Genomic DNA, 14,363 nt, shown 5'->3' with positions numbered 1-14,363 from the left:
TTTTCATATACTTGTTGTTCAGATCCTGGGTTTTTTCGGGTTTGAATCACGTAGTAATGTGGTACCACACTGAAGCAGTCAATTAAACCTGGTTTCGATCAATATTTTAGAGGATGACACCCGTTAGGTCTGGGTTAGGTCTGGGTTATGCTCGCATCTGCCTCATGATTTTGCCTTCTTCGCTTACTTGTTGGCCAGATCCTTGGTTTTTTCGGGTTTGAATCACATAGGAATGTGGTACCACGAAATAACAGTGAATTAAACCTGGATTCGGTCAGTATTTTAGTCGGTAACAACGGTTAGGCCTGCGTTAGGTCTGGGTTATGCCCTCATCTAACTCATGATTTTACCTTCTTCGCATACTTGTCGCACAGATCCTGGGGTTTTTCGGGTTTGATTCACGTAGTAATGTGGTACCACACTGAAACAGTCCATTAAACCTGGTTTTCGATCAATATTTTAGAGGATAACACCGGTTAGGTCTGGGTTAGGTCTGAGTTATGACCGCATCTGGCTCATGATTTTGCATTCTTCGCATACTTGTAGGCCAGATCCTGGGTTTTTTCGGGTTTGAATCACGTAGTAATGCGGTACCACACTGAAACAGACAATTAAACCTGGTTTCGATCAATATTTTAGAGGATAACACCGGTCATGTCTGGGTTAGGTCTGGGTTATGCCCGCATGTGGCTCATGATTTTGCCTTTTCCGCATTCCTGTTGACCAGAACCTTGGTTTTATCTTGTTTGAATCAGGTAGTAATGTGGTACCACACTGAAACAGACAATTAAACTTGTTTTCGATCAATATTTTAGAGGATAAAACAGATTAGTTCTGGGTTAGGTCTGGGTTATGACCGCATCTGGCTCATGATTTTGCATTCTTCGCATACTTGTAGGCCAGATCCTGGGTTTTTTCGGGTTTGAATCACGTAGTAATGTGGTACTACACTGAAACTGTCAATGTAACCTGGTTTCGATCAATATTTTAGAGGATAACACCGGTTAGGTCTGGGTTAGGTATGGGTTATGTCCACATCTGGCTCATGATTTTGCCTTTTCCGCATTCCTGTTGACCAGAACCTTGGTTTTATCTTGTTTGAATCAGGTAGTAATGTGGTACCACACTGAAACAGACAATTAAACTTGTTTTCGATCAATATTTTAGAGGATAAAACAGATTAGTTCTGGGTTAGGTCTGGGTTATGACCGCATCTGGCTCATGATTTTGCATTCTTCGCATACTTGTAGGCCAGATCCTGGGTTTTTTCGGGTTTGAATCACGTAGTAATGCGGTACCACACTGAAACAGACAATTAAACCTGGTTTCGATCAATATTTTAGAGGATAACACCGGTCATGTCTGGGTTAGGTCTGGGTTATGCCCGCATGTGGCTCATGATTTTGCCTTTTCCGCATTCCTGTTGACCAGAACCTTGGTTTTCTCTGGTTTGAATCACGTAGTAATGTGGTACCACACTGAGACAGCCAATTAAACCTGGATTCGGTCAGTATTTTAGTCGGTAACACCGGTAAGGTCTGGGTTAGGTCTGGGTTATGCCCGCATCTGGCTCATGATTTTGCCTTTTCCGCATTCCTGTTGACCAGAACCTTGGTTTTATCTTGTTTGAATCAGGTAGTAATGTGGCACCACACTGAAACAGGCAATTAAACTTGTTTTCGATCAATATTTTAGAGGATAAAACCGGTTAGCTCTGGGTTAGGTCCGGGTTATGCCAGCATCTGGCTCATGATTTTGCCTTCTTCGCATACTTGTTGGCCAGATCCTGGGTTTTCTCTGGTTTGAATCACGTAGTAATGTGGTACCACACTGAAACAGACAATTAAACCTGGTTTCGATCAATATTTTAGAGGATAACACCGGTTAGGTCGGGGTAAGGTCTGGGTAATGCCCGCATCTGGCTCATGATTTTACCTTCTTCGCAAATTTGTTGGCCGGATCCTGGATTTTTTCAGGTTTGAATCACGTAGTATTGTGGTACCACACTGAAACAAACAACTAAACCTGGTTTCGATCAATATTTTAGAGGATAACACCGGTTAGGTCTGGGTTAGGTCTGGGTTATGCCCGCATCTGTCTCATGATTTTGCCTTGTTCGCATACTTGATGTCCAGATCCTGTGATTTTACGAGTTTGAACCACATAGTAACGTGGTACCAAACAGTTACAGTCAATTAAGCCTGGATTCGGTCAGTATTTTAGAGGATAACACCGATTAGGTCTGGGTCAGGTCTGGGTTATGCCCGCATGTGGCTCATGATTTTGCCTTTACCGCATACTTGTTGGCCAGATCCTTGGTTTTCTCTGGTTTGAATCACGTAGTAATGTGGTACCACACTGAGACAGCCAATTAAACCTGGATTCGGTCAGTATTTTAGTCGGTAACACCGGTAAGGTCTGGGTTAGGTCTGGGTTATTCCCGCATCTGACTCATCATTTTACCTTCTTCGCATACTTGTTGGACAGATCCTGGGTTTTTTCTGGTCTGAATCACGTAGTAATGTGGTACCACACTGAAACAGTCCATTAAACCTGGTTTTCGATCAATATTTTAGAGGATAACACCGGTTAGGTGTGGGTTAGGTCTGGGTTATGCCCGCATGTGGCTCATGATTTTGCCTTTACCGCATACTTGTTGGCCAGATCCTTGGTTTTCTCTGGTTTGAAGCAGGTAGTAATGTGGTACCACACTGAAACAGACAATTAAACTTGTTTTCGATCAATATTTTATAGGATAAAACCGGTTAGGTCTGGGTTAGGTCCGGGTTATGCTCGCATCTGGCTCATGATTTTGCCTTGTTCGCATACTTGTTGGCCAGATCCTGGATTTTTTCGGGTTTGAATCATGTAGTATTGTGGTACCACACTGCAAGAGACAATTAAACCTGGTTTCGATCAATATTTTACAGGATAACACCGGTTAGGTCTGGGTTAGGTCTGGGTTATGGCCGCATCTGGCTCATGATTTTGCCTTGTTCGCATACTTGTTGTCCAGATCCTGTGTTTTTCGGGTTTGAACCACATGGTAACGTGGTACCAAACAGTTGATGTCAATTAAGCCTGGATTCAGTCAGTATTTTAGAGGATAACACCGATTAGGTCTGGGTCAGGTCTGGGTTATGCCCGCATGTGGCTCATGATTTTGCCTTTTCCGCATACTTGTTGGCCAGATCCTTGGTTTTCCCTGGTTTGAATCACGTAGTAATGTGGTATAACACTGAGACAGCCAATTAAACCTCGTTTTCGATCAATATTTTAGAGGATAACACTGGTTAGGTCTGGGTTAGGTCTGGGTTATGCCCGCATCTCGCTCGTGATTTTGCCTTCTTGGCATACTTGTAGACCAGATCCTTGGTTTTCTCTGGTTTGAATCACGTAGTAATGTGGTACCACACTGAAACAGCCAATTAAACCTGGATTCGGTCAGTATTTTAGTCGGTAAGACCGGTAATGTCTGGGTTAGGTCTGGGTTATGCCCGCATCTGGCTCATGGTTTTGCCTTGTCCGCATTCTTGATGGCCAGATCCTGGGTTTTTTCGGGTTTGAATCACGTAGTAACGTGGTACCACACTGAAACAGTGCATTAAACCTTCTTTTCGATCAATATTTTAGAGGATAACACGGGTTAGGTCTGGGTTAGATCTGGGTTATGCCCGCATCTGGCTCATGATTTTGCCTTCTGCGCATACTTGTTGGCCAGATCCTGGGTTTTTTCGGGTTTGAATCACGTAGTAATGTGGTACCACATTGAAACAGTCAATTAAACCTGGTTTCGATCAATATTTTAGAGGATAAAACCGGTTAGGTCTGGGTTAGGTATGGGTTATGTCCACATCTGGCTCATGATTTTGCCTTTCCCGCATTCCTGTTGACCAGATCCTTGGTTTTATCTTGTTTGAATCAGGTAGTAATGTGGTACCACACTGAAACAGTCAATTAAACCTGGTTTCGGTCAGTATTTTAGTCTTTAACACCGGTTAGGTCTGGGTTAGGTCCGGGTTATGCCCGCATCTGTCTCATGATTTTGCCTTGTTCGCATACTTGTTGTCCAGATCCTGTGTTTTTTCGAGTTTGAACAACATAGTAACGTGGTACCAAACAGTTACAGTCAATTAATCCTGGATTCGGTCAGTATTTTAGAGGATAACACCGATTAGGTCTGGGTCAGGTCTGGTTTATGCCCGCATGTGGCTCATGATTTTGCATTTACCGCATACTTGTTGGCCAGATCCTTGGTTTTCTCTGGTTTGAATCACGTAGTAATGTGGTATCACACTGAGACAGCCAAGTAAACCTGGATTCGGTCAGTATTTCAGAGGATAACACCGACTAGGTCTGGGTCAGGTCTGGTTTATGCCCGCATGTGGCTCATGATTTTGCCTTTTCCGCATACTTGTTGGCCAGATCCTTGGTCTTCTCTAGTTTGAATCTCGTAGTAATGTGGTACCACACTGAGACAGCCAATTAAACCTGGATTCGGTCAGTATTTTAGTCGGTAACACCGGTAAGGTCTGGGTTAGGTCTGGGTTATGCCCGCATCCGGCTCATGATTTTGCCTTTTCCGCATACTTGTAGGCCAGATCCTGTGTTTTTTCGGGTTTGAACCACATAGTAACGTGGTACCAAACAGTTACAGTCAATTAAGCCTGGATTCGGTCAGTATTTTAGAGGATAACACCGATTAGGTCTGGGTCAGGTCTGGGTTATGCCCGCATGTGGCTCATGATTTTGCCTTTACCGCATACTTGTTGGCCAGATCCTTGGTTTTCTCTGGTTTGAATCACGTAGTAATGTGGTATCACACTGAGACAGCCAATTAAACCTGGATTCGGTCAGTATTTCAGAGGATAACACCGACTAGGTCTGGGTCAGGTCTGGGTTATGCCCGCATGTGGCTCATGATTTTGCCTTTTCCGCATACTTGTTGGCCAGATCCTTGGTTTTCTCTGGTTTGAATCACGTAGTAATTTGGTACCACACTGAGACAGCCAATTAAACCTGGATTCGGTCAGTATTTTCGTCGGTGACACCGGTTAGGCCTGGGTAAGGTCTGGGTTATGCCCCCATGTGACTCATGATTTTACCTTCTTCGCATACTTGTTGGACAGATCCTGGGTTTTTGCGGGTTTGAATCACGTAATAACGTGGTACCACACTGAAACAGTCCATTAAACCTGGTTTTCGATCAATATTTTAGAGGACAACACAAGTTAGGTGTGGGTTAGGTCTGGGTTATGCCCGCATCTGGCTCATGATTTTGCCTTCTTCGCATACTTGTTTACCAGATACTGGGTTTTTTGGGGTTTGAATCACGTAGTAATGTGGTACCACACTGAAACAGACAATTAAACTTGTTTTCGATGAATATTTTAGAGGATAAAAACGGTTAGGTCTGGGTTAGGTCCGGGTTATGCCCGCATCTGGCTCATGATTTTGCCTTCTTCGCATACTTGTTTGCCAGATACTGGGTTTTTTCGGGTTTGAATCACGTAGTAATGTGGTACCACACTGAAACAGTCAATGAAACCTGGTTTCGATCAATATTTTAGAGGATAACACCGGTTAGGTCTGGGTTATGCCCGCATCTGGCTCATGATTTTGCCTTTTCCGCATACTTATTGGTCAAATCCTTGGTTTTCTCTGGTTTGAATCACGTAATAATGTGGTACCACAGTAAAACAGTCAATTAAACCTGGTTTCGATCAATATTTCAGATGATAAAACCGGTTAGGTCTGGGTTAGGTCTGGGTTATGCCCGCATCTCGCTCATGATTTTACCTTCTTCGCAAATTTGTTTGCCAGATACTGGATTTTTTCGGGTTTGAATCACGTAGTAATGTGGTACCACACTGAAACAGTCAATTAAACCTGGTTTCGATCCATATTTCAGATGATAAAACCGGTTTGGTCTGGGATAGGTCTGGGTTATGCCCGCATCAGGCTCATGATTTTGCCTTTTCCGCATACTTGTTGGCCAGATCCTTGGTTTTCTCTGGTTTGAATCACGTAATAATGTGGTACCTCAGTAAAACAGTCAATTAAACCTGGATTCGGTCAGTATTTTAGGGGATAACACCGATTAGCTCTGGGTCAGGTCTGGGTTATGCCCGCATGTGGCTCATGATTTTGCCTTTTCCGCATACTTGTTGGCCAGATCCTTTGTTTTCTCTGGTTTTAATCACGTAGTAATGTAGTACCACACTGAGACAGCCAATTAAACCTGGATTCGGTCAGTATTTTAGTCGGTATCACCGGTTAGGCCTGGGTTAGTTCTGGGTTATGCCCCCATGTGACTCATGATTTTACCTTCTTCGCATACTTGTTGGACAGATCCTGGGTTTTTTCGGGTTTGAATCACGTAGTAATGTTGTACCACACTGAAACAGCCAATTAAACCTGGATTCGGTCAGTATTTTAGTCGGTAAGACCGGTAATGTCTGGGTTAGGTCTGGGTTATGCCCGCATCTGGCTCATGGTTTTGCCTTGTCCGCATTCTTGTTGGCCAGATCCTGGGTTTTTCGGGTTCGAATCACGTAATAATGTGGTACCTCAATAAAACAGTCAATTAAACCTGGATTCGGTCAGTATTTTAAGGGATAACACCGATTAGCTCTGGGTCAGGTCTGGGTTATGCCCGCATGTGGCTCATGATTTTGCCTTTTCCGCATACTTGTTGGCCAGATCCTTGGTTTTCTCTGGGTTGAATCACGTAATAATGTGGTACCTCAGTAAAACAGTCAATTAAACCTGGATTCGGTCAGTATTTTAGGGGATAACACCGATTAGCTCTGGGTCAGGTCTGGGTTATGCCCGCATGTGGCTCATGATTTTGCCTTTTCCGCATACTTGTTGGCCAGATCCTTGGTTTTCCCTGGTTTGAATCACGTAGTAATGTGGTATAACACTGAGACAGCCAATTAAACCCTGTTTTCGATCAATATTTTAGAGGATAACACCGGTTAGGCCTGGGTTAGGTCTGGGTTATGCCCGCATCTCGCTCATGATTTTGCCTTCTTGGCATACTTGTAGACCAGATCCTTGGTTTTCTCTGGTTTGAATCACGTAGTAATGTGGTACCACACTGAAACAGTCAATTAAACCTGGATTCGGTCAGTATTTTAGGGGATAACACCGATTAGCTCTGGGTCAGGTCTGGGTTATGCCCGCATCTGGCTCATGATTTTGCCTTTTCCGCATACTTGTAGGCCATATCCTTGGTTTTCTCTGGTTTGAATCACGTAATAATGTGGTACCACACTGAAACAGCCAATTAAACCTGGATTCGGTCAGTATTTTAGTCGGTAAAACCGGTTAGGTCTCCGTTAGGTCTGGGTTATGCCCGCATCTCGCTCATGATTTCGCCTTTTTCATGTACTTGTAGGCCAGATCTTTAGTTTTTTCGGGTTTGAATCATATAGTAATGTGGTACCACACTGAAACAGTCAATTAAATCTGGATTCGGTCGGTATTTTAGTCGGTAACACCGGTTAGGTCTGGGTTAGGTCTGGGTTACGCCCGCATCTGGCTCATGATTTTGCCTTTACCGTATACTTGTTGGCCAAATCCTTGGTTTTCTCTGGTTTGAATCACGTAATAATGTGGTACCACAGTGAAACAGACAATTAAACCTGGTTTCGATCAATATTTTAGAGGATAACACCGGTTAGGTCTGGGTTAGGTCCGGGTTATGCCCGCATCTGGCTCATGATTTTGCCTTTTCCGCATACTTGTAGGCCATATCCTTGGTTTTCTCTGGTTTGAATCACGTAATAATGTGGTACCACACTGAAACAGCCAATTAAACCTGGATTCGGTCAGTATTTTAGTCGGTAACACCGGTAAGGTCTGGGTTAGGTCGGGGTTATGCCCGCATCTGGCTCATGATTTTGCCTTTTCCGCATACTTGTACGCCAGATCCTTGGATTTCTCTGGTTTGAATCACGTAGTAATGTGGTACCACACTGAAACAGACAATTAAACCTGGTTTCGATCAATATTTTAGAAGATAACGACGGTTAGGTCTGGGTTAGGTCTGGGTTATGCCCGCATCTGGCTCATGATTTTGCCTACTTCGCATACATGTTGTACAGGTCCTGGGTTTTTTCGGGTTTCAATCACGTAGTAATGCGGTGCCACACAGTGACAGTCAATTAAACCTGTATTCGGTCAGTAATTTAGAGGATAACACCGATTAGGTCTGGGTCAGGTCTGGGTTATGCCCGCATGTGGCTCATGATTTTGCCTTTTCCGCATACTTGTTGGCCAGATCCTTGGTTTTCCCTGGTTTGAATCACGTAGTAATGTGGTATAACACTGAGACAGCCAATTAAACCTTGTTTTCGATCAATATTTTAGAGGATAACACCCGTTAGGTCTGGGTTAGGTCTGGGTTATGCCCGCATCTGGCTCATGATTTTGCCTTTTCCGCATTCTTGTTGGCCAGATCCTTGGCTTTCTCTGGTCTGAATCACGTAGTAATGTGGTACCACACTGAAACGTTCAATTAAACCTGGTTTCGATCAATATTTCAGATGATAAAACCGGTTAGATCTGGGATAGGTCCGGGTTATGGCCGCATCTGGCTCATGATTTTGCCTTGTTCGCATACATGTTGTCCAGATCCTGTGTTTTTCGGGTTTGAACCACATGGTAACGTGGTACCAAACAGTTGCTGTCAATTAAGCCTGGATTCGGTCAGTATTTTAGAGGATAACACCGATTAGGTCTGGGTCAGGTCTGGGTTATGCCCGCATGTGGCTCATGATTTTGGCTCTTCCGCATACTTGTTGGCCAGATCCTTGGTTTTCTCTGGTTTGAATCACGTAGTAATGTGGTACCACACTGAGACAGCCAATTAAACCTGGATTCGGTCAGTATTTTAGTCGGTAACACCGGCAAGGTCTGGGTCAGGTCTGGTTTATGCCCGCATGTGGCTCATGATTTTGCCTTTTCCGCATACTTGTTGGACAGATCCTGGGTTTTTTCGGGTTTGAATCACGTAGTAACGTGGTACCACACTGAAACAGTGCATTAAACCTTGTTTTCGATCAATATTTTAGAGGATAACACGGGTTAGGTCTGGGTTAGATCTGGGTTATGCCCGCATCTGGCTCATGATTTTATCTTCTTCGCATACTTGTTGGACAGATCCTGGGTTTTTTCGGGTTTGAATCACGTAGTAATGTGGTTCCACACTGAAACAGTCCATTAAACTTGGTTTCGATCAATATTTTAGAGGATAACACCGGTTAGGTCTGGGTTACGTCTGGGTTATGCCCGCATCTGGCTCATGATTTTACCTTCTTCGCAAATTTGTTGGCCAGATCCTGGATTTTTTCGGGTTTGAATCACATAGTATTGTGGTACCACACTGAAACAGACAATTAAACCTGGATTCGGTCAGTATTTTAGGGGATAACACCGATTAGCTCTGGGTCTGGTCTGCGTTATGCCCGCATGTGGCTCATGATTTTGCCTTTTCCGCATACTTGTTGGCCAGATCCTTTGTTTTCTCTGGTTTTAATCACGTAGTAATGTGGTACCACACTGAGACAGCCAATTAAACCTGGATTCGGTCAGTATTTTAGTCGGTAACACCGGTTAGGCCTGGGTTAGGTCTGGGTTATGCCCCCATGTGACTCATGATTTTACCTTCTTCGCATACTTGTTGGACAGATCCTGGGTTTTTTCGGGTTTGAATCACGTAGTAATGTGGTACCACACTGAAACAGTCCATTAAACCTTGCTTTCGATCAATATTTTAGAGGATAACACCGCTTAGGTCTGGGTTAGGTCTTGGTTGTGCCCGCATCTGGCTCATGATTTTGCCTTCTGCGCATACTTGTTGGTCATATCCTGGGTTTTTTCGGGTTTGAATCACGTAGTAATGTGGTACCACGAAGTAACAGCGAATTAAACCTGGATTCGGTCAGTATTTTAGTCGGTAACTCCGGTTAGGCCTGTGTTAGGTCTCGGTTATGCCCCCATCTGACTCATGATTTTACCTTCTTCGCATACTTGTTGGACAGATCCTGGGTTTTTTCGGGTTTGAATCACGTAGTAATGTGGTACCACACTGAAACAGTCCATTAAGCCTTGCTTTCGATCAATATTTTAGAGGATAACACCGCTTAGGTCTGGGTTAGGTCTTGGTTGTGCCCGCATCTGGCTCATGATTTTGCCTTCTGCGCATACTTGTTGGCCATATCCTGGGTTTTTTCGGGTTTGAATCACGTAGTAATGTGGTACCACGAAGTAACAGCGAATTAAACCTGGATTCGGTCAGTATTTTAGTCGGTAACACCGGTTAGGACTGGGTTAGGTCTGGGTTATGACCGCATCTGGCTCATGATTTTGCCTTTTCCGCATACTTGTTGGCAGGATCCTGGGTTTTTTCGGGTTTGAATCACGTAGTAATGTGGTACCACGTAGTAACAGTGAATTAAACCTGGATTCGGTCAGTATGTAAGTCGGTTACACCGGTTAGGCCTGGGTTTGGTCTGGGTTATGCCCCCATCTGACTCATGATTTTGCCTTTTCCGCATACTTGTAGGCCAGATCCTTGGTTTTCTCTGGTTTGAATCACGTAGTAATGTGGTACCACAGCGAAACAGTCAACTAAACCTGGTTTCGATCAATATTTTAGAGGATAACAACGGTTACGTCTGGGTTAGGTCTGGGTTATGCTCGCATCTGGCTCATGATTTTGCCTTCTTCGCATACTTGTTGGCCAGATCCTTTGTTTTTTCGCGTTTGAATCACGTGGTAATGTGGTACCACGAAGCAACAGTGAATTAAACCTGGATTCGGTCTGTATTCTAGTCGGTAACACCGGTTAGGCCTGGGTAAGGTCTGGGTTATGCCCCCATCTGACCCATGATTTTACCTTCTTCGCATACTTGTTGGACAGATCCTTGGTTTTTTCGGGTTTGAATCACGTAGTAATGTGGTACCACATTGAAACAGTCAATTAAACGTGGTTTCGATCAATATTTTAGAGGATAAAACCGGTTAGGTCTGGGTTAGGTATAGGTTATGACCACATCTGGCTCATGATTTTGCCTTTTCCGCATTCCTGTTGACCAGAACATTGGCTTTATCTTGTTTGAATCACGTAGTAATGTGGTACCACACTGAAACAGCCAATTAAACCTGGATTCGGTCAGTATTTTAGTCGGCAAAACCGGTAAGGTCTGGGTTAGGTCTGGGTTATGCCCGCATCTGGCTCAAGATTTTGCCTTTTCCGCATACTTGTAGGCCAGATCCTTGGTTTTCTCTGGTTTGAATCACGTAGTAATGTGGTACCACACTGAAACAGTCAATGAAACCTGGTTTCGGTCAATATTTTAGAGGATAACACCGGTTAGGTCTGGGTTATGCCCACATCTGGCTCATGATTTTGCCTTTTCCGCATACTTGTTGGCCAAATCCTTGGTTTTCTCTGGTTTGAATCACGTAGTAATGTGGTACCACTCTGAAACATTCAATTAAACCTGGTTTCGGTCAGTAATTTAGTCGGTAACACCAGTTAGGTCTGGATTAGGTCAGGGTTATGCCCCCATGTGACTAATGATTTTACCTTCTTCGCATACTTGTTGGACAGATCCTGGGTTTTTTCGGGTTTGAATCACGTAGTAATGTGGTACCACACTGAAACAGTCCATTAAACCTTGTTTCCGATCAATATTTTAGAGGATAAAACCGGTTAGGTCTGGGTTATGTCCGGGTTATGCTCGCATCTGGCTCATGATTTTGCCTTCTTCGCATACTTATTGGCCAGTTCCTTGGTTTTTTCGGGTTTGAATCACGTAGTAATGTGCTACCACGAAGTAACAGTGAATTAAACCTGGATTCGGTCAGTATTTTAGTCGGTAACACCGGTTAGGCCTGGGTTAGGTCTGGGTTATGCCCCCATCTGACTCATGATTTTACCTTCTTCGCGTACCTGTTGGACAGATCCTGGGTTTTTTCGGGTTTGAATCACGTTTTAATGTGGTACCACATTGAAACAGTCAATTAAACCAGGTTTCGATCAATATTTTAGAGGATAACACCGGTTAGGTCTAGGATAGGCCTGGGTTATGCCCGCATCTGGCTCATGATTTTGCCTTGTTCGCATACTTGTTGTCCAGATCCTGTGTTTTTTCGGGTTTGTACCACATGGTAACGTGGTACCAAACAGTTACTGTCAATTAAGCCTGAATTCGGTCATTATCTGAGAGGATAACACCGATTAGGTCTGGGTCAGGTCTGGGTTATGCCCGCATGTGGCTCATGATTTTACCTTTTTCGCATACTTGTTGGCCAGATCCTGGGTTTTTTCGGGTTTGAATCACGTAGTAATGTGGTACCACACTGAAACAGACAATTAAACCTGGTTCCGATCAATATTTTAGAGGATAACACCGGTTTGGGTTAGGTTTGGGTTAGGTTAGGTCTGGGTTAGGTCCGGGTTATGCCCACATCTGGCTCATGATTTTGCCTTCTGCGCATTCTTGTTGGCCAGATCCTTGGTTTTCTCTGGTTTGAATCACGTAGTAATGTGGTACCACACTGAAACAGACAATTAAACCTGGTTTCGATCAATATCCTAGAGGATAACGCCGATTAGGTCTGGGTTAGGTCCGGGTTATGCCCGCATCTGGCTCATGATTTTGCCTTCTTCGCATACTTGTTGGCCAGATCCTTGGTTTTCTCTGGTTTGAATCACGTAGTAATGTGGTACCACACTGAAACAGACAATTACACCTGGTTTCGATCAATATCCTAGAGGATAACGCCGATTAGGTCTGGGTTAGGTCCGGGTTATGCCCGCATCTGGCTCATGATTTTGCCTTCTTCGCATACTTGTTGGCCAGATCCTTGGTTTTCTCTGGTTTGAATCACGTAGTAATGTGGTACCACAGCGAAACAGTCAACTAAACCTGGTTTCGATCAATATTTTAGAGGATAACAACGGTTACGTCTGGGTTAGGTCTGGGTTATGCCCGCATCTGGCTCATGATTTTGCCTTCTTGGAATACTTGTTGGCCAGATCCTTGGTTTTCTCTGGTTTGTATCACGTAGTAATGTGGTACCACATTGAAACAGTCCATTAAACCTGGTTTCGATCAATATTTTAGAGGATAAAACCGGTCAGGTCTGGGTTAGGTATGGGTTATGTCCACATCTGGCTCATGATTTTGCCTTTTGCGCATTCCTGTTGACCAGAACCTTGGTTTTATCTTGTTTGAATCAGGTAGTATTGTGGTACCACACTGAAACAGACAATTAAACTTGTTTTCGATCAATATTTTAGAGGATAAAACCGGTTAGGTCTGGGTTAGGTCCGGGTTATGCCCGCATCTGGTTCATGATTTTGCCTTCTTCGCATACTTGTTGGCCAGATCCTGGGTTTTTTCGGGTTTGAATGACGTAGTAATGTGGTACCACACTGAAACAGTCAATTAAACCTGGTTTCGATGAATATTTTAGAGGATAAAACCGGTAAGGTCTGGGTTAGGTCTGGGTTATGCCCGCATCTGGTTCATGATTTTGCCTTCTTCGCATACTTGTTGGCCAGATCCTGGGTTTTTTCGGGTTTGAATGACGTAGTAATGTGGTACCACACTGAAACAGTCAATTAAACCTGGTTTCGATGAATATTTTAGAGGATAACACCGGTTAGGTCTAGTTTAGGCCTGGGTTATGCCCGCATCTCGCTCATGATTTTGCCTTTTTCATGTACTTGTATGCCAGATCTTGTGTTTTTTCGGGTTTGAATCATATAGTAATGTGGTGCCACACTGAAACAGTCAAATAAACCTGGATTCGGTCAGTATTTTAGTCGGTAACACCGGTTAGGTCTGGGTTAGGTCTGGGTTATGCCCGCATCTGGCTCATGATTTTACCTTCTTCGCATACTTGTTGGACAGATCCTGGGTTTTTTCGGGTTCGAATCACGTAGTAATGTGGCACCACACTGAAACAGTCCATTAAACTTGGTTTCGATCAATATTTTAGTGAATAACACCGGTTAGGTCTGGGTTAGGTCCGGGTTATGCCCGCATCTGGCTCATGATTTTACCTTCTTCGCATACTTGTTGGACAGATCCTGGGTTTTTTCGGGTTTGAATCACGTAGTAATGTGGTTCCACACTGAAACAGTCCATTAAACCTGGATTCGGTCAGTATTTTAGGGGATAACACCGATTAGCTCTGGGTCAGGTCTGGGTTATGCCCGCATGTGGCTCATGATTTTGCCTTTTCCGCATACTTGTTGGGCAGATCCTTTGTTTTCTCTGGTTTTAATCACGTAGTAATGTGGTACCACACTGAGACAGCCAATTAAACCTGGATTCGGT

Source organism: Colletes latitarsis, chromosome 12 (genome assembly GCF_051014445.1).
Source record: "Colletes latitarsis isolate SP2378_abdomen chromosome 12, iyColLati1, whole genome shotgun sequence".
In the NCBI taxonomy this organism is placed as follows: Eukaryota; Metazoa; Arthropoda; class Insecta; order Hymenoptera; family Colletidae; genus Colletes; species Colletes latitarsis.
The sequence above is the reverse complement of the archived record's forward strand: the minus strand, read 5'-3'. Positions refer to the sequence as shown.